At 43.0% G+C, this 21,823-nt stretch overlaps 1 protein-coding gene across 1 annotated transcript in view; it reads left to right on the forward strand.

Moving 5' to 3' along the window:
- Positions 1-21,823, forward strand: part of ERBB4 (erb-b2 receptor tyrosine kinase 4) — a 530,390-nt gene that overhangs the window by 90,705 nt on the left and 417,862 nt on the right. The gene's annotated exons all lie outside the window — the stretch shown is intronic.

Here is a 21,823-nt window from a genome sequence, read left to right on the forward strand (position 1 = left end):
CCTCTAGGCCAAACCAGACCAGAGAGAGAGACGAGAAGGCCCGTGTGGCTGGTTCCGCACGAAGGTAGCTTTATTGTGGGTCCCCTCCGGCGAAGGGAAGCCAGGGACGAGCTCTCTCTACAGAGGCGAATTGGTCTTCTTTTATAGGGATACAGGGGATCAGCAAGGGGACCAATGGATTACAGAGGGTCTGGGACAGACCAATGGGTTACAGAATGATCTGCATAGGGTATCCCAAAGGATTGTGGGTCTACTTTTCCTCACCATGACTCAAAAGTGGTCACCTTTTCAGGGAGTCCTGCTGGGCGATTGCAAAATCTTTTATCTCAGCAGACATCCCTCCAGGGCAGTGGCTGGGCATATCCCACAGAAAAATACTAAACCCAGTCTCTCAAGTGAGACAAATACCATAATGAAATCTATTATAATTTGTTTTGCCATGGGTGCTTCTTTGTTTTCTGTCCCAAGTAGTTAAACACAATACCAAATGGAACTGCTGAATACTTTCCTGTGTGGCAGTAAACTGTGGAACTGTCACTTGGGGAGTTGTTCGGGCTGTTTTGGGTCTTTAAGTTTGTAGCTAATGACCTCCGTAGTGGTCACAGCACCAAATGTCACACTCAAAAGGCTGGAAGTCAATGAAGCATCCGGGCCACTCAATATATCAGTGTTTAATTGACGGTGTGCAAGACCTGCTTGTGATTTATAGCCCGATAAAGGGACACACTTTTTATGTTCTGCCAACACAATTGGCAGAATATTTTAGGCACAGATGGCACATTAGCCTTGGACAGCTGGTTCCCTCTCTGCTGTCACATCCTAGGACCATCTAACTAATACTGTCACACATGACCCGGTTCACTGGGTAACCGAGAGGGGTTCTCACGCGTGGCTTCGTGTCAGCCTGAAGGCACATGAAAATCAATCTGCTAAAAGACTGCCTCAAAGAGCTTTCCAAGACTTAGCACCCCACCATGCCCTTCTGGCTGTTCACTTGCTGACCTCTCTTCAGCTGCGTGAGCATAACCAAAGAGTTTGTTTCTGGTTGTGCAGTGTGCACATGTGCAGCCTGCAGAGTGTGGTTCTCTCCTTGTAGTGTCCTCTACTCTGCATCTGCACAAATGTGGATTTAGAAACACAAAAAGGCAAGAGGCAAAACACACATACGTAGCATGAATGTCTTTAAAGTGAGGGAACAAGGAGGGATTGCTGAAAGGTGGCTGTTTTGAAAGGTGTATCTTTAGTAAAAAAAATAATACATGGTAGAGAGACAGTATATAGTGGCAGTATAAATTATGTGTAGATGATAGTGAGGATAAAAAGAACAGAGGATGAAGTAAAACTTCAAATGCCTTTGGAAAGAAAAAAAATCCAACCCTAAATGTTTTCTAGAACACAGTCAGGAAGGAAAGGTCTGAGGTGGAAAGCTGAAAGCTATGTTTGTTGATAGATGAAACACATTTTTGAGATCAGAAACTTAGTATTTCAAGGTGTGATCCAAATAAAAATAAAACAGTTTTTCCATAATTTCTTGCTGTTCTATCAGAGCTTCACTGACTTTGTTGCAAACTACTGTGCAGAAAGCCTTTAAAATGTATTTTGGTTCACAACATCAGATACAGAGTCCAAGAAGAGGTGATGGGATTAGTATGGGCTTTTATTGATGCCAAGGAATTAGACCAGAAAAAACTGGAGTTTTGTGTTTGTGTTTAAAGACATAATTATAATATGGTAGGATACAATTTGTCACAGGAACAACGGTCTTAGATTGTGGAGAGGTAACCAACCAGGAAGTGGGAGGGAGGAAACATCACCCTGCCAGGGGAGCACTGGGAAAATATCCACTTGCCTTATCCCTGATCTCTTCTGTCAGCAAAGTTTCACTGTCTGTGCCTGGAGAGCAGCTTGGTTTGTCTTGGAGCGGGGAACATGTTGATGTCTGTGTGCAACATGACTCTCATGATATCTGGGGGATGACAGGGACAGTGTTTTGATCCCAGTCACATCTTGCAGAATTTCAGCTAACTGGAGCCCCAAATTGTCTAGGTGTTACTTATAGAAGTTTTGTGCTGTTTTGGGGGTTAATGATAACAAAAGGTGGACTGAAGAACCATTCAAGTTCAGTTATTTTTCAAATTAGAACTAAGGGAAAGGCCTTGCTTTGGATTTTTATTACAATATTATCTGCTGTTTTCATTAGGGTTTGCCCCCAAAGCTGAGAATTTCATTGGGTTTAGTGGAGAAAGCTGCCTGACCATATAATGAAATTCTTCATTTAACATTACATGGAAGCAGATAACAGTAGTTGAGCTCTGTTTTAAACAAAATCAGCATTAAAGTTTCTGTCTCCAGGAGGCAAAGCAGACTCAAGACATCTCTCTGAGCTGTATATTAAATGCCTCTGTAGAACTGCTATAGATGTTACATGCTTTCATTTTCATGGATTCTGGAATACTTCAGTGTGGAATGTGTAGCTCTGGGTTTGAGACCATGGTGTCAAATTTCATTTGAACTGGAGTCACTTGCAGGTGACATGTAAAAGTGGCTTTTAAATTTGCTTTTGGAGGCACTGGAATAGATTTGTAAGATTTCCAGTGTACTCTGTGTTGTGTGTATTACTTGACTGACCTACTGTCTCTGAAGAATAACATTTTTGAAGGCTGTGTCAGAGTCAGGCAACCTTCGAAAGACTTTGTGCTGTAGTAACACAGTGAAGTACATCACACTGATTTAGTATCCCAAGGGATTTGGTAATCTATAATTAACAAATTAGTGCCAATCACCAGCCTGTTTGGACATTAATGATCGATTAGCATTGGGACTGACATTGATGCGCTCCAGAGTCCTGGTATTTCATTTAGCAGATGAGGACCTTTGTGCAGCAGAGGATGACAATCTGCCATGGTCTCAGTAGAGTGAGGAGAGTTGTCAAACCCAGGTAGGAATTAAGAAGTAATTGGTTGTTCCCAAGCTGAGTTGGTGACCAGTGGGGGCTGGGGGAGCCAGCCTGAGGTGGGTGGCTTACCTGGGAATCCTGGCTTGAGGGTGTTTGAGTCACCTGGGCATCCTGAAGTGGAATGACCTTCCCTCTCATTTGTTCTTTCCTTTTCACTTCTGCCTGTTTCCTGCAGTATAAAGAGTGGGGAAGTTCTGATCAGCTCGATGCATTGAATGTGAGCTGTAACTTCAAGTGAGGCCATTATCTAAAACTAAAGCATATGTGGCAAAGAAATTTGCACTGTGTCACATAAAGGCAGGTTTGTACCATACACCTGGAGGTGTTACCTGCTTTTTGTGTTCTTGGCTTCAAATTTAGGCAACAGGTAAAGTAAGCGTGGACATGGATGAAAAAACATCTATTTGAGCTTGTTTGATTATTTATAATGGTGAAATAAAACCAATTTAACTACAATGAAAACTACATATTTAATTTGGTCTAATTATATAAGGTACTTCTGACTGCATATGAGCCATTGGCAAAATTATTAGCAAATGGGTACACTTCAGTGTGCTTACTGGCATGCTAGTCATTGTTTCATCCTTTCAGATCATCTGTGTAAAGGCAGAGATTGTGAAAGCCCTCATCCTCAGATTTTATTCAGTAAAGGAGCTGTGCTTGATAAGATAAGACATTATGGTTGATAAAAACCATGCAACTCAATGAGTACATGACAGTACCAATGTCTTAAATGCTTGAGCACAAGTGGATGAGTAATGGAATATCCATTCAGTGTCCAAGGAAAAGTTTACCTAATTTTTAGGAGCGGGTTGTTTTCTGGTGCTTTGAATTTCCTAGCGCCTGTTAGTTATCTATGTGAATGTTCTTATCTCTCGATGCTTCTGACTTGGAGGTTTTGCTACAGGGTGAGAGGAGTGTTGACTGATGGAACCAGTTCTCCCAGATTACTCTGGCAGGAGCAGTGTTGCTGTTTGGGCTTTGCACTTGTTGAGCAAGACTTGTCTATAAATTGGTGTCGTTTGAGACTCCAGGTTGCTGCCAGTATCCAGCACCAAACATCCATATGATTCCAAAAAGAGCACTTGTTCACTTAGTGCTGTTTTAGACTGGCAGGGAGGACTGACGAGGCAGCTGGAGGTTGTGCAGGTGGTGGGCTCTGACATATTTCAAAATATTGCTGCTGTTTTGGCCTAACAGGGGAAATGAGCATGACCAGGTTGGGCTTGGCACTCTGGGAATGTCCTGGGTTGCCCTGTGTGAGCTGGGAAGATTTCCTGAGGAAAAACTCAGTCAAGAGTTGACTCCATCTGAGCTGTTAAGGTTTTTGGCAAAATGAAGATTGTATTTTGAATGAAAGTTCACTCCAGGTGAAATTTGAAAACCTTACTGATCTCCTCTATGAGTTTCATGCAGACTTTTCTTTCCTCATGTTGTGGTAGTTAAGCTTAGGAAAAAGAGGGATGTGTCAGAGTTTGTTTTGTTACAGTTGGACACTTTACCCAAGTATTCTTCTCGAACAAAAAAATGAAGTGAAATCCAGTGTAGACGTAGAACAACTCATAATGACAACTTTAAATCACTGCTCTAATTAGTGAGCACTTCCTGGGGACTCATTAGAATTATAAAAGCATTATTGTTGGTTATGCAGTGGCTGGAACATGTCGAGTTTTGGGCAGTTCAACAATATTACCTTGAAGAAAAGAGTCTGCAGCCTTTAAGAATTTTCTGTGGTTTGTGAGAAAGCACAAATTGCAATGTCCTAGAAATCCTTTATGAATTGGGCCTTATGTTCGCTCTTATGAATGAGGAGGGGTTTTGAGTTTATGTGCCACAGTCTAATAGGTATATAGTGACTGCTTAATGGGATTTACATTCGCTCAAACAAAATTAGGTTGGTAAAAGACAATGCAACATGCTGTAATGTAAATGGGACTGACGGCAGAATTAAATGTTTGTGGAAACAGGGCAGCAGATCTATCAAGAGCTAATTAGACAGAGAGTTCAGAGACAGACTTGGGAGTAAACAGCACCAACAAAGAGAGAGGGAGAGCAAGAAAGAGAGAAAATGGAGTCTTTGTGCAGCGATGAAAAGGAATTATAAACAAGGTTATTTAAATTGGAAGGTCTGATGGGGCCTATCCCGTGAGAAGGGCTTAGTCTTATCCGAACCTGTTGATTAACACAAGTTGAATGGCAACTTTGATAACCCCTTTTATGTGCAAATAGTTCCTCTTTGTTGCAGTTTGCTATTCATGGTATCTTCCTCTCCTACACTTTCTCATCGCAGGATAATGTTTCCATTTGAGCCTTTCTCTCAGGCACCAGTTTAAAAACAAGACTTTGGCCAAAATATTTCCAGCAGCGAGAGAAAGCCTCGAGTGCAGCACCAGGGCAGACAAGAGAGTTTAGGTATTTCCTGTTCCCTGCAGGAGTGTACCCATGGGAGAAAGGGACCCCTGCAGAGAGGCATCCGGTGAAAATGATGCTGTGGAATAAGGGCAGACTGCGTGAAGTTGGCATGTAAAGGATGCTGCTTGCCTGCCATGCTATCAGCTGTGGTGTCCTCGCCATTATTGCACCATTTGGCACACCCACTGCCTTTTGTAGGCTCCTATTGTCACATGAAAGAAGCAATATTTGTTTGAATAAAACCCCGTGTATATTTAGCTGACAAAGCTTAGTCCCTGAATTTAGCAGGAACGGGATTTGATCAAAATAAATTTGTTATAAGGAAACTTGCAAAATCATTAATAAATCAATTGCTGAAGTATTAAATGATTTTTATTTAGTCTTCATAACTTCTTTCTTCAAACGTAGCTTAAGAAATTCTCTGGAGTTAAGAAATTTTGCATAAGAAATAACATGGTGACTTTGTAATTTTATATTTATAGAACTAATAATATACATTATTTTTATTCAGGGCAGGCCACAGCATTTCCCTTAGTGCCATGTCTGGCAAATCCCAATTTGGGTTTGATTTTCTTTTGTTGTTTTTGTTGTTGGTTTTTGTTGGTTTTTTTTTCTCTGAGCTGTAAATAGATGGGCCTTGCTGTATTTTGCACGATGATGTTTGTACTGGGAAGGGATCAGAAAAACCCTTGTGCTTTTGGTTTTTTTTTTTTTTTTTAATGGGAGAATTGTCCTTTCTATTTTAACAGCAGAGCTGTGATTATAAGCATGTAAGAGTTGGGATGAGAAGCTGTGCTGGTTTCTCTAACAGAAAGTGTCATTTTTCAGAGGGAGCCATAAAGCCTTACTGCGAGGGGCTGGTGAAGCAGGAAGAAGGGAGTGCCATGTCTAAGGGCCTTCCCTGAAATTTGAGCTCAAATTTCTGTCTGAAACCAAATCCACTGACTCTGAAAGCCAGATCAGATAGGAACAGCTCTCTGTGTGAAGTGTCTGACAACGCAACTCTAGTTTCAAAAGAAATACACCAAGTCTTGTCTTATTTGCTCAGAGATGCTGAGTCTGGTAGGGAGTATGATTTTATCTCTTAGGGAGTGTTATGTGATGAAAGACATCTGGGCTTGTGCCAGGAAGATGGAGCCCGTGCTGGGTCCTGGAGCTGTGGGACAGGGAAGGTGGCTCTCGCCATGCAGACCTGGCTCAGGGCTACTCCAGCAAATCCTCCTGCATTCTCATTTTTGAAGTAACTTGTGCTTTTTTTGGGATGCTGAAAATCCATGCTGCTTAGAGGTTATTCCTTTCCCTGAAATAATACTCCTGCAAGGATTGAAATAATGTGGGCTTTTGGTTTTGGTTTGCTTTTCTGTTTCATCATCTATGAAGAGGCATTCCCCAGGAAAAAAAAATCTGGCCTGGGTGTAGTAGTTACCCATCAGAAATCAATTACATTTTTCTTTTCTGCTTGCTTAGTGTTCTTACAAGTGTAGGTCACAGTTTCTTTGCCTTCATCAGAGCAGCATCCTTGTGTTTGACAAGGTCTGTGGGAAACCAATGACTTTCATGTTTGTTTGATTACGGTTTAAAAGTGAAAGCTCTGCATTTTGGCACTGACAACAAAAGCACAGTGATGTTTTGGATCCCCTTTCTTTGGTGTTTCATGCAAAGAGGAAGGTGAGCTGGTGTGTTCGAGAGGTTTTTGTCAGGGAGCAGCTGGGGTGTGAACTGGTGGCCAAGGGAGAGGACCTGCTGGGGAGAGGTCTCTGCAGTAGGGCAGTCAGGAGGGCACTTCTTCCAAGTCCTCAGGCAATACCCTCTGAAGAAACTTTATTTAGGGAAGGATGCCCATGCTCGAGTTGCAGGGAAGAAGTTGCAGGTAAGAAGCCAAAACTTGCTGTGTGGTGAATCTGAGAGATCTCTTGCTGTAATAATAATAGATTATAATAGCAGGCAGCAGCAGTTGTGCACTGTAAATGGCAGAAGCCTTAGCATATGTTATTACTTTGCTGGTAACTGTCACCAAGCTTGTGACTGAATGCAGAAGGATAAAACCACACACCCTTTTACCTTGTTTCAGTCTCACTAGAGCCTTTGATGAATCATTTTCTTGTTTCTTGGGTTTCAGCTGAAGAATATAAAGCAGCAACTCAAAATGTCTGAGGGTATTTCACTACAACTACCCATACAGACCCCAAATAGATCTGCTATTGTTCTATGGGAAAAAAGAGATAAAAGTATTAGTGCTAAAGAACTATGGTTTGGGGGTTTTCCTTCCTGACTTTTAGGAAGAGTTTCCAATGACAGCTTCTCCGAAGAAATGACCATTCTGAACTTGGTGCAGTGAATCCTTTGCTTGCTTACCCTGTGTTCATTTCATTCTGTGAAATGGAAAGAGGTGTTGTTTTGGCAGGGAGGTGCCAGTTTGAGGTCTTGGGTCCAGTTTTGCATATAGTCAGTGTCTGCAGTCACAGTCACTGGCTATTGCAGGCTGCAGGGGACTCTCAATTTATTTTATTATAGTACTTTGAGGTTTTATATGGATTTTTTTCCTGTAGGAAGTTAATATTTGTCCTAAAATTTCATCATTCTCATTTTTTGTACTTTTAGAACATCATAAAATGAATAAAATCATCTTAATTTTGTTAATTTTGTGCTGTTACATACACTGTATGATTTTAGTGCAGAGGTGTTCTTCTAACGTGAGATTGCTGTTTCATGTACAAGTTTCATTTCATTTCACGGTAGGAGAATTTTGAAGACTAAGAGTGAATTCTTGGATGTGAAACCCTGCCCCTTTGAAAAATCTGCCCCCTCTGAATTTCAACTTCATAAGGCTGTGCTGAAAGCCTGGGTGGCTCTGCTGTTTTCTTCCGTGGTGTTCTAGTAATACAAAAGTGTATTGATTGATTACAGTTGCCAGATGCGGCTACTGTACGGGAGTACTCTGGTTTAAAATTTCAGGTGTAAGCAGATTTTAGTCCATGCTGCTCATTTCCCCCCTAGCTTGTCCCTCGTCCACCCCCTCCCACCCTGCATCCTTGCCTGCTCCCTCACGTGATAAATAACACTGTCTCATCAAGGTCAGTCGGAAAGGCCCTTTTTACATATCTCATAAATTTTAGCCAGGTGCCACCGATGTGAGATTAATGTAATGGCACTCCAGCAAGCACTCAGGCTTGTCTTAATTATGCTAAGGTTGCCAGTTCACCGTTTCTCTTCATCTGTCTCCCGCTTTAGGGAACACTAAACACTATGTCATTAGATTGTCTGTTCCACAACATTGGCCCTTTGCATTTACAAAGTCATCAGATGGCTTATGACCTAGCTTTTCTAAGATATTAAATTAAATAAATAGTGAAAACAAAAAAATTAGGCAGAAAAGGAGCCTCTTGGTGGAAGGAGGGCAGAAGGAGAGAGCCAAGGGGGGGTATAAATGCGTGTGCCTTCACGTCTGGCTTCAACGGAAAGGGCTGCAAGCTTGGGGGCTTCTCCTGTTTTATTGTTTTATTTTGTTTTTCCTTTGGAATTTAAAAATCCTCTACTGCAGTGTTTCGGGAATCAGTTGAGAAGGGGTCCCCTGAGGCTCAAACCAACCTTGGATGTTTCTTCCCTGAGCTCTAGGAAGGGGACACAGGATAGCACAGTGAGTCCTTGAGCTCTGGCAAGGGGACAGAAGAGAGCAGGGTCCCTGAGCTCTGGAAAGGGGACAGAGGATAGCAGTCCCATGGCAGTGAGCCGGTGGTGGCTTTGCATCCTGCCAGGATAAAGCTCCTGTTGAGGCAGGGAACCATTTCCTCCTACATCTGAGACAGTATGAGTAATATTTCTTGGACATTTGTTCCTTTCCATCTGCAGGCACTGTTTAGCAGCCTGGAAAAGGCTGACCTTGATTTTTATTTTATTTTTTTTGTGCTTTATGGCCACAATGAAAGACACTTCTGTTTCTAGTCTGAGCGTCCCCTGCTGGCTTTCCAGGGAGGAGAATTTAGAGATAACCAGATAGGACTATCTGATGCACCAATTTTAATTTCTGTGAAAATAAATGCTTCAAAAGGGCCTGAACAATGCTTGTGTTGGAGCTGCTTGGTGGCTGTACCCAGCTCGGGGCAGTCTCAAACTTTCCCATGAGAAAAGAGAAATCGGGTGTCTGGTATATTCAGTAGCAGCTCTCTACAATGTGCTAAGATTACTCTTGCTCACTCTTGCTTTCTCCAGCAGTTCCTGAAAATTAACGTGGGTATTGCAGATGAGACAAGTTTTTCTGTTGATTTGCATGCTCTGAATACGTCAGGTCTTAATTTCTGCAACCAAGGCTAAATTAGAGCTTTGTGCTCTCTTTACTACCTAGTACTTCTAAAAATATTTTAAAAAGAAAAGAAAAAGTATTTTTCACAAAGGAGGGCCTTATGGGAGGCACAGAGAGCCAGCCAGAGCAAAGCAGTCATGCTCTGAATAGCACACAGGGCCCACTCTCTTCCAAGCTCACTAAGCCAAGGGAAAGGACCCAATGAAGAGGTAATGAGAACAATCTAATTTTTTATCAGTGTTGTACACAAAGCTGCTGACTTACAGCTGCTGACTTACAGCTGCCTCTGTGTGCAGGGACTTCTGAACCAACATCTCCCTCTCTGCCTGGATTTCCTGAGCCACCACAGGCACTACAGGACCCCGAGGTCCCTGCCTTGGTTTCCCTGCTGTTGGTAATTGATGCCACAGCCACACATAACACAGGGTGTTTTCCTACTGGGAGGGGAAGCACAGGTGGTGCACACCTGACCTTTTAAAAATGAAGTGCAAAAGTTTAATTTTTTAAATATATCAAAACTAATCTATTCAGTCCAAAACGAAAATTGCTGAAGACTTTCCTATAGAGACTGTGTATCATTGCTGGTTGCTCCATCAGCTGCTGGTGGCTCCAAGGCACAGATCTGTCACCTGGATGTCGAAGCATCAGGTCAATAAAGTAGACATGGGATGTTAGCAATTACCAGGAACTCAGCAGTTACTGCTGTCGCTTTATTAACATAATTTTGTTAAGTTTTTTGTAGCCAATAGACTTTCTATAGTCAACTATCCATGGAATATTTTTTTTTTAACCCCCAAATATTGTTTTAAATTCGACTGCAGTGTATGTGTAAGCAATTTAGTTGAAAGTGTTTTGAAAATAGTGTTATCACCTCTGTTCAGGTTCAGTCTCTGCCAGTGTAATTCCAGTGGTAGCTTGTGTCTGCAGTAGAGTTTGCTGGTTGTTCCCAGACATGGTAACTGGAAATGTGCTATCCAGTAATGATCTGTGCTGGTGCATTGTCACAGCATTATAGTGAATATAACTCCTGTCACCATAGTAGGAAGCACACCTATGACCTCCTCTAAAATGTCTGTGAGAGAAACGTAGCTACGATGAACCCAGTCCTAATGGCACATTTCAGAGCATGGAAGGTCTTGCAGTACCAACTTCTCTCAATGGGGCAAGATTTATTTTATAAAGTGATTTATTAAGCTGAAATTAATATGCTTATACACAGCTTGAATTTTAGCTTTGTTTTGCTTGTCTACTGGACAAAAAGAAATGCCACTTTCTTGGTTTTGTGAGTAACATTTTTGCAAAAACATTTTAGGAGTGGGTTTAGGTGACTGTGTTCTGGTAAGTGTTCCCACAGAAACCAGACCACCGTGCCTGACCACTAGAAATGAGAGCAGGATATATTGTTCTCCTCAAAACTCTCTTGACTTTACTGCAGGGACTGTTGACCAGCATGTGAGCATCCATCCTGATGGCCCTTGGAAGAAGGCTGAAGCAAAAACATTGACTTTGTTACCTGACCTACCCGTATTTCTCAGAAGTAAAGGAAAAAGCTAGGGAATGTAGATGTAGAATGAAATATTGCATTGCCTTGTTTTGGTACAAAGTGAAATGTTTAACAATCAAGTGGCAAATGCAGTGGGGACAGATGTGCTTTTAAAACACCATTATTTTTCACTGAAGTTTTTCAGTCTTAGGGGGGTTTTGTGTTTACTCAACTAATTTATTACTTTGATTGAGCGCAGTAATTGCATGTTTAACTGAAGAAAATTGCTTCATTTAAACTAAAGTTTTGTCTCTGTGTCAAAAAGCTTGTGAGCAGACTGGGAGCATCTGGCTCTTGTCTTTGCCCACCACCACTCTCCTGTGTTGGCTGGATTTTTCAGAGCTCCTTGCCCTTGCAAACAGGAACTGCTCTCCCCGCTACCCAAGACCTTGGGGATAATGTCAACTTCTTTTCTGGTACCACATCCTTATTTCAAAAGGGAGACTGGGAGAAAATATCGGTGGAGAACCTACCTAAATGTTTGCTGCAGATCATGGTCCATTTTTTGGCCTTTGGAATGAAAGATGCATGTCTTGAGGAGAAGGGTGGGGTAAAAGGAAAGATGTGGAAAGGCTGCCAGCTCCAAGTCTTTGGAGCCGTGAGACAGTTTTGGAAATGCTTTGTTCACTTAGAGGGTGCTGGAGTTAAAAAATGAAAATTGCTTTTGCAGCAAAGTGCACCATAAGGTCTGCAGGGACAGATTAGCACTTTGGCTCTGTGTGCCTTATATAGTAAATGCTGCTTCAGTGGTTACTCTGAGATAGGATATGAAGGTGAGAAAAGTTAAGAATTGCTCGAGCCCCTGTGATTCACAGTTACCATCACATTAAAATATGGGGAAGCTCTGGTTTTACTTAATTGGCAAAGACAGCAATGGATCAATCAGGCAGTTTAGTGCAGGGGTTTTGTGTTGAATGGCTTGGAACTTTGTGAGCTATTTCTCTGCAGCTGTGACATGAGGAGCTTCATTTTCCCCTGATAAGATGCATTTAGTCAAAAGTGTCTGGATGATGGCCTGCTTTGATCCTTGCTGTACATGGGCAAAAGGAAGGGCAGGGGGGGTTAATTTTGAACAGGCTGGAGAGGAGCAGAGGCAGCAGGGTTTTATCTGTGAATGCAAGATGGTGCATCTGTTATGGGCAGGGGTGGCACTGAGTGGTCTCCAGAGGCTGAGGTTTAATTCACCCTGGTACTGAAAGTAAACCCTCAGCCCATGAACAACTTGATAATCCCAAATCGGGGCCACAGGATCACTTTTAACTTTCTTGAGAAGATCAGAATTGCCCTTCTTGGCATATGATGCATTTATTTATTTATTTGTGTTTGTTTTAGGGCTGCCTCAAGCACACCTTTGACTTGGATGGGAATTTTGCACTCAGCTTAGAAGCATTGTTTATGTCTTTTCTGTGAGCTGTTTGTCTTCATCCCTGGTAACACAAATCTGATTTCCCTTGTAATCCTAAAGCAAGAGATAGCTAAGAAATACCTATGAGAAGGCAAATCCACTTCAAAGTATTCATGATTTGGTTTAGGCTGGGGAGTAGAGAGGGTAAACTTGGCAAGAGAGCCAAGTGCTAGAACAGTTTCCTTCTAGGGACACTGGAAGAGGCATCCTGGCAGGTTTCTGTGAGTTAGAAAATGTGAGGCAGGTTGTGTAGCTTGATGATCTGCCGTGCCAGGGACTTGCCCAGAGGACTTGAGGAACATCAACCCAACTTGAACCAGCTACTGAGAGCTGGGAAGGTGTCTTTAGATTTTGTGCAAATTATTCATGCAAATGCAGGTTATTCTTGGTGCAAGTTACCTGTGGTCCACGTTTCAGATGGTCTAACAAGCCTCTTCTCTTCTCCTCCATTGTCTTCTCACTTCCCTGAGCTGAGGTGCAAGCACGGGCATGAGCAGGAGCCAAATCTTGGACATGATGTGGAGTCAATGACCCACAGAGCCTCCGAGAGATCTAACTGTAGGAGAGGTGTTTGATTAGACATCCTGTATGCCAGAGAGATTTGTGTCCACCCACTTTAGTCTGCAGGTTGACAGAGGAAAAGGGAATTTCTGTGCATGCAGCAAGGTCATGGACGTTTGAGAAAAAAATAACTGTGGGTTATTTCCCTGAGCAGCCCTGAGCTAGGGCAAAGCCTGCTTGTTGAAGAAGAAAATGAATCCTATAAATGGGTTTGATACTATTAGCAGAGAGGGCATCAAAATGTATATGCTGAAGAGGAAAAGACCATGGCTGGATTTGCTGTCTTAACTGTAGTATTTCCTACACTACACACAAAAACATCTTTTTCAGTAGGGAATATCCTTTAACAAAGATATCAGGAATAAGACACAGACCAAATATATATATTTATATGTCAAAAGAAAAAAATCCTTCTAATGCTTATTTACACTCTGTGTATGCTGGGTGGGCCATGTTTATGGGCTGTCTCTTGCAGATTTTAGTGCCATAGAGACAAGCAGCCTCTGCTCAGGAATAGAATTTCTTGCATCTTCCAGGTCACAAAGGCAGTGACTCAATATATGTTAACAATAATGAAAACCCATACAGGGTAAAATGATGGTATGAGCAAAATGTTGTCTGGAACATGCTGAAATAGGTAAATTTTTAGCAAAAGAGACCCGTCCCCTTGCAATTTTCTTCCTCTCGCATTTTAGTGTGTGCCTATTTCACCAAGCTTAATGAGTCCAGTTGCTGCTAGTTTGGCCAAGTCTCTGGCTTGTGCTTCATTGGCCAAATATGTGTCAAAAGTAAAGCTTGACAGAGATCTTGTCACAAGAGGGACTTCTCGTGAGGGCATGTAGTGATAAGACTACAAGGGGGAATGGCCTTAAGCTGAAGGAGGGCAGCTTTAGATGAGATATTAGGAAGAAATTCTTTACTGTGAGGTTGGTGAGGCCTTGGAACAGGCTTCCCAGGGAGGTTGTGGCCTTCCCATCCCTGGAAGTGTCCAAGGCCAGGTTGGATGGAACTCTGAGCAACCTGGCCCAGTGAAAGGCGTCCGTGCCTGTGGTGGGGGGATTGTAAGTGGATGATGTCTGAGGTCCCTTCCAGCCCAAACCATTCTATGATTAAATGCCTAAAGTTTTGCTATAGTGGACTTCCGATGTGGAGATGTAAAAGGTGAATATATCAAACACCTGCGTGGGGAGACAGAGGTTTGTCTCCTTAAATAGTGAAGAAAAGTTCTTCTTGGTACTGAGTTCTTGCCAACTTTATCCCAGTTAAATATTTGCCTCTCATTTTAGAGAGTTTGTGTTTGCCTGCAGCTGCAGAAAAGGAAGGGAATTACTTAATTTAAACGAACATTTTGTTTTAAACTATAAATAGGAAGTCATTCTTGTTTCTCACTCCTTTAATCAACTTTTTATTAGTCTTATTTTGACATTTGTGTTGGAATTAATGTGATTGGCAGCAGAATCCAATAAGTGAGAATTTCAGAGGTGTTTCTGTGCCACTAAATGAACCTTTGCCTGCAGTTTGACTTGGCAGCACTTGTAGAGTTCTGCATCAGCTGGATTTTATTGTGTGGGGAAATAGATAATCAAAAAGGGAATCGTACGTGCCTGCAAATTAAACATTTTGCTCAGAGTGCTCACTCGTGGTTGAGCAGCAGTGTAATGTCAGGGAGGGAGGGTGGGGGAGCGCCAGCCCAGCACTAAATGCCTCGTCGTACAAAAGCACAATGCCAAATGTTCAACAACGCACTTGTGTCAAAACAAATCAGATCATAAGCAGCACCAGCTTGCTTTGCTTTGTTTCAGGGAACTTCTCATCCCTGCCTCGTGATGAATGGTGCTGATAAGCACAGGGGGAGTTGCTGTATATAGCTAATGTCTGCTTTAATACCTCTTTGAATATTAATTTCCTAGCAGAGATGTTCCTTACATTTAGCCCTTTGCATGCCTTCCAGAATAAGTTGTGATACCGCTACACTAAGGCTGTAATTGATTTAATTGTGCCAGTGTATTATTTTTATTTTTGCTTGTTGCATTCATAAGGCTTTGCACTGTGCAGAAAATGGCAGCCTCCAGCAGTGGACATGACCTCTCTTGTGCTGGCCCAGGAGTTTCAAAATCAGTGGGTCGCACTCTGCTTCTTGGATATAGAGCCAGTCCTACTGAAGCACTCAATGCTAATTTGTCTGAATATTGATAATATGTTGGGAGAAATCATCCCCTCTCACTCCCCTGCCTCAATAGACCTATTGATCTTTTTGTTGTGTTTCTGTAATTTATAGAACTTGGTCTGATGGTTAAAGAAAATTATCTATTGAGCAAGCTAATTTTCAGTGTTATGTTTTTAATACTATGAGGGAGTGTAAGCAACGTAAAGCTACCGTGTTTCTCAGTTGTGTGTGGTGGGACATGGCATAAGCCCTGTACCCAGTTTTAATAACTTTAGAGGTATTTGGCTGAGTCACAGTTCCTGAAAACAAACAATATTTAAATTTTATTGAAGAACTCCAGCGATCCTTGCTGCTGTCATATTTGGAACACTGTGTTCTGGTAAAATGCGGATCATTGTTGTTGCAGCTTTCCCCAGGACAGGACCAGAATGGATGACTCACTGGTTTAAACTGGCAACAGTCAGTCTGTAACCAGAAGTTTTTGCTTTATTTCTGGGGGACACTACTTTTCCTAAAGACCTCACTTTTGCAGTTACCTTGCAGAGTAACTTGATGCCTTTCTCTGTGACAGGTGGGTTGGGAAACAGAGATGTAACCTCCCGCAAACTTCTGGTCTGGAATATTTGTATGCTGGAAACTGGTACCACCGTCCCTGTTTTGGGACAGGATGAGGAGCTTTGTGCTGTTGAAGTAAAGGAGGATTCAAATGTAGAGCATGAGAGTGCTTTGAGGTAATTGTGAGGCTTCAAGAGGTGCTGCAGAGGTAAAAGTACTTGGCTGCAGAGTGCTGTCCTGGCCCCCTGCTCTTCACATTGACATATTGCCTTCCTGGGGGCAGCCCTGCTGGAGGAAAGATGTGAGATGTATTAGTAGGGTTTGTCCCACAGCATTCACTGAACGGTCTGAACCAGGGCTGATGATTCAACAAATGATGCCAGGGCGGTTTTTTGATTATTCTATTAACTGAGTGGATGGAAGGTGTGTAATGGAACAAATACACCCCACAAACCTTATTAAAAGAGCTTTAGGGTGGTGCTGGTGAGCATTTGGAAAACACCTGAGGAACTGCACTGAGCATGTACCTTTAAGTTTGCCTTTTTTCAGATGCCCTGTGAGGCAGTGTCCAACTTTGTGTTCATTTCTCCTGAAGAACGTTTTCCTGGGGCAGGCTCTGATTCAGCAAGGCATTTAGTGCTGTCGATGAGACATCAGTGTATGCATGTGTCTGCTTGAAGAGGGACACAAACATCCTGGTGACACTCAGCCTGCTTACACAGGGTGTGTGATGGAGAATGTGGGGATAAGGGCTGTTTCCTCATTTATTTACATGGGCTGTCTGTACACATACACACACATGCTCTTCTATTCCTCCATCAGGTATCCAAAATAAACTTTCTTAATCCTTCATCGAGCCTAGACTGGAGGCATCTCCTGACAGTTACTAGGAAGACTTGATCAGGTACATGGGAGCTGGTTTTGATGGTGGTTTTGCTCATCACTTTGCCACGATGAGCACTCTTCACAATGGGTGAAGCAAAATAAAGTAACAAAACATATGTCATGGCTTACCTTCAACAGTATCATTTATATTAAAAAAACCCAAAGCAACAAAACACATCCCAGCACTATTCTAGCCAATATTTCAATCACATATGAGGCAGGAGGACTGAACACTATTTTTCTTACTGCCTTTTTTCTTTCAACTTAACAACAAAAGTATAAATGACAAGCAGCAAATCATAAACTGAAGCTATGTATCCAAACAAGCAAGAAAAAAGCGTCTCCAGGAAAGCCATAGGTTTGAAATCTGAATTTTCTAAATCATAAATAATGTATTTCATCTGGCTTTTCTGATCAGGGGTTTCAGCTCTAAAGGGCATGCTGGGCAGAGCTGATGGGCAGAACCGAAAAGATTAGACATGTAAATGACATGAGCTGCAAAGAGGATTTCATCTTTTCTAGAAGGCAGGGGGGAATCCTTTATCAAATGTGTAAAATTTCTTTAATAACTAGACCTGGCAGGGAAATGCATGGAGTTCCAGCAGTGATAATCAGTGCTTCAAGTCTCTAGAATAGCCAGTGAACCAAAAGATTTGTGTTTACCTAATTCCTTCAGGACTTGAACATGTGACTGTCATTGCATTCATGCCAAATAAGGGCACATACAGAGAAAAAAAAAACCCCGAAATAAAACAATACAAGGGCTGGGTTTTGCCTGTAATTATATTGTTTTTCATGATTTAAGGACTGCTTTTTACAGATCATTTTTAGTGCTAAGTCCATCCAGCCCAGTGTCCCACTGCAGGCAGGGATCAGCCTTGGATCCTCCTGGATAGTCCCCAGAAGCTGGTGTTTAGCCCAAAATCTCTTTCTCCCACTACGTTAGCCCAAAATGCATGGAAGCATGTATTTACCTTCTGCATTTGCCACACCCAGTGGCAACCAGTTGAACTGGTATCTGTAGATCAGGGCTTTGAATTTCTCACTCGGAGCTCGTGCTGGTTTTTTATATGCAAACCTTTGCCAGAATTAGTCAAGATGGGCAGACCTATCCTCTGAGGGAAGCTCTGCTCTCTGGATGCTCCAGTACAACATCGGGAAAGAGCCCCCCACCATCCCAGGGGGTGCAGGCAAAGAGTGACTCCCTCAGAGTAAAGCTGTGTCCTGTTCTGTGCATGGATACAGGATCTAGGAGGTGATGTGTTGCTTGCCACGAGCTGTTTTCACCTGAGCACATGTTTTGCTGGCATGGGTAAATCCCAAGTCGTGCCTATTTTCTATGTTTCTTTGGCCGTGGCTGCTGGTTTTATTGCTCTCCCTTTGGATGAAAGCTGTCTGGAGCCTCTTGCCTCTGTAGCCCTGTTCCTGGGAGGAGGCTGCTGGAAGAAGTCAAGTCGTGGGAGCCTAATTTTCAAGCTGACCATGCTGCAGCCTTGGTACAAGCTACAACCACCCTTCCTCTCCACTCTGCCAAAATACACTCCTCAGCACAAAGGTTCACACTCAGAAGTAATTATCCACTCTCTTTGCTGCTGGGCTTGGGGGCCCTCAGCGAAAGCCATCAGTGAGACAATGTGTGAGCTCCTGTGAGGAGCAAGAGGGTGCTCCGGAAGGGGATCCAGGCTGAGCTGTGGTTGGGCTATTAATCAGGGTATTAATCAGGAATAGTCCGACCTGGAAGCGAGCAGGAGCCTCTGCAGACACTGTGAGAAGCTGGTTTGCTGTGCACAGGGTAGACTAGACCTCAGATTTAAAGGCAATTTAGAGCTCCACTGACTTGTAAGGTAAAAGGGTGATGTGAGTTTGCTTCATTCCTCCCGTGACTCAGGGATAGTGAGCCGGTGCAGGGGAAATCTGAGCTACCTTCACCCAAACAGCGTCTTTACATAAAGTGTGAAGGTGAGCCAGGCCTTTGCAGTGCCTAAGGAAAATACCCTTCTTCAAATGCATCAGGGAGGCAAAGTCTTTGTGGTAGGACCAGAAAGCCTGGGTTGGGATGGCTCAAGGGGGAAATTGGATTTTTGTTGCCAGAGAGTGTTTTCTCCAGACTTCAAATAAAATTGTTAAGAGTAGAAAGGTGAGGGAAAATCTGAAGATACTTTGAAATACGTTGTACTCTACCTGATGTACCCCTCACTTTGGAGTTGGGAGAACTTGTCATCTTTCCTTCTGGTGGTGTCACAGTATTTATTTTTTTTCTTTCTTGGGGCATACAGAAATAAACCTCAGCAGTGTCTACAAAAGTCCTGGGCTGCCTAATCAATAGTAGCTCTGCTCTCCTAAAAACATGAGTAGCTTGGTTTTTAAAAAGTGGCATATTTAAAAGCCAGGCAGTCCTGCATTTCTTGGAGCTGCACAACAAGGAGTAGGAGCAGCTCGTGGTCGTACTTAATTAGACTGCCTGGGGCTGGGATGGCTAAATGTGAGTGTGGTGGATATCAACCTCAGCAGAAGAGTGTCTGCTTTTATCCCCCCAGTAATGGCAGGGAAGGGCCTTGTTGTAACAGGCACAGCGCTGCTTCTGGTGAGCCAGCTTGCAAGATTCCATGTCAACTGTTCTTCTGCACCAGACACGTAATGACTTGGGATTTTGCCACCAAATTATGTTACGTGGCAGATTAACCTGGATTTGTGCATTGGAGGCCCCTGGATCTGTGCAGCACTGCGTAACTGTTGCTTTTGTCACTGGTGGAGACTTGTGTTTTAGCTCATTTATCTTCATAATGAATTCTGTTTCACACTTCTTCAGACAAGCACAGATGTAGAAACGAATACCATTAGGGAAGGAGGAGGATCTGGAGGCTGAAGTCTCAGAGAAATAGGGTTTTTACCTCTGGCAGTACATGGAGGGCTTTCATGTTTTAATACCTAGCAGGCAGCTGATGTCCTTGCTACCAAGGAGGAGATGCATCTTGTTCTTCTTCTGCTCTTTCACATAATACCAGATTGTCACACAATACCAGTCCACTGCTAGCCTGTGAAACATGGCCAGGGTAGGTCTGTTCTTCACAAAAGCTCAGCTGTTGCATGAGCAGTGCCTGAGATGGGGACCTGAAAGAGATGGAGCCCTCCATTACAGCCTCAGTTTTACGGTTTAAAGCAATGGTGGGGGCTGTCCTTTTTGCCCTTTTTTTTTTTCTTACAGCATTTCAGATACCCAAGTCTGAAAAAGGAGGATCCTCTGTGTAAAGTGTGTTGGCCTGTGCTCCCAGAAAGTGCTGTGAATCAAAAGGCTTGAGCTTTTTTGTGAAATGAGACAAATTGCTGCTGAGCATCTCCAGAGGGCAGCTGCTCTTCCTGGTTTTCAGGGAAATTTTGTTGTAGGAGAGTGTGGTGGGAAGGGCTGGAATAAACCTCTTGTTTACTCTTGGTACATGCTCTCCTTTTGCCCTTCCCAAGCTGCAGCAGAAGCTTGAAGGAGGACAGGGGCTACCAAGAGAGAGCTACCAAGGCTTTGCAGAGAGCTGGCCATGGCCACCAGCCGTCCCCTCAGAGGTGCCTCCTTGGGAGCACACTTGGATTGGAGCTGCGACGTGGCTGTGGGAAACGCTTCTGCCAGCACTGGCTCTGAGATGGGTTTCCAGGAAATCTGGATTTTGATTCCGCTTTTATTGCGCTCTTTGAGTCATTCATTGATCTGTTTATTTTTATGGCATGAGGCTCCTGTTGCGTTCTCTCATCTGGGTTGTACTGCAGGTGTTGGTCCTGATGCTTGATGAGGCAGATTTTTGTTCAGGGGACTGATCCCTCCCTATCAAGTCTTACTTACAACCCGTTAGTCCCATAGTTAGACTTTAGGCTCTGCAAGGTAGGACTTTATTTGTGTATTTGTGTGTTAGAACGAGGTGTACCTGATACAGAAGAGCCATGATCTTCCATCAAGTGTGTAGCTATTCCTGCAATGGAAATAACAGTTCCCTTTCTCCTCTTGCATGAGCAAAGACATGCAAAAGCTATACATGGGTGGTCTCTCTGTGCAAAGTAGGAGACGAGTGTCCTGGAGATCCTTGGGTGCAGGAGGCTTCTCTCTTCTCTGTGTAAGCACTTTGGCCAAGCTGGTTTTGTTACGCTTTTTGTAGTCTTCCAAGCAGCAACATGGAGGAGGAAAAAACCCAAAATTATGCTTTAAAAGCACAGAACCATGAATGTAAGTCAGAGCACTGATACCCTTTTTACCTCAAACCGAGTAGCTGCAAGCTGAGGTTTCTGGTTTTGTTTTGGTTTTTTTTTTTTGAAAACCAAAATAGCACATTGTAAGTGTAGGGATACTATATATGCTGAAAGATAGTCCAGGGTTTAAGTGTAGCTATTAGCTGCCTCCTTTTAATGAGCCATTTCAGAGTGATAATCTCTCCCTATCAGATCATGATTTTGAGCAATTGGTATCTCTGATATTAGCTTTAACCTTTCCTGTGTAAGCTCATTAAGATGGAGAAAACATACACAGGGGAGACCACATAGAGCTCATCTGTCAGTGAGCAGTCCTTCCTCCTTAGCAAGGGAAACCGCTTAAAAAACCAGTCAATAGAATGGTGTGTTTTTTCCCAGGAGAGCACCATGGAATAAATGAGATTGTGGATTCATGAAAAAGCATGTCACCGATTGGCTCCGATGCTTCGGTCCGGGCTGTTGATCCCTCAGCAAAACCTGGGGGAGCGGAGCAGGTGAGGGAGAGCACAGTAAGGAGGAGCAAGGTGCTTATTGGTGCTGCTGAAAGGATGATTTCTCAGAAAAAACATATGGGGCTTCTGTTGCCTTTGTGCTGTGATCCCTGCAGCAGATCCACTGTTGCTGTTTACATTTCACCCTAATCTGTACAATGTTGATCTAGATGTTTAATGAGTGGATTGGTGTGAAATCAGGCTTTAGGCTCACAGGCAGTGCCTTAGTAAATACAATAAGCAGCCACTCTTCTAGCCTGGAGGGGTTGTTATGAATTTTTTATCACTTATTTTTATCACATACCATTCTGACAGCAT

The sequence above is a fragment of the Corvus brachyrhynchos genome, unplaced genomic scaffold (genome assembly GCF_000691975.1).
Source record: "Corvus brachyrhynchos isolate BGI_N302 unplaced genomic scaffold, ASM69197v1 scaffold671, whole genome shotgun sequence".
Taxonomy (NCBI): domain Eukaryota; kingdom Metazoa; phylum Chordata; class Aves; order Passeriformes; family Corvidae; genus Corvus; species Corvus brachyrhynchos.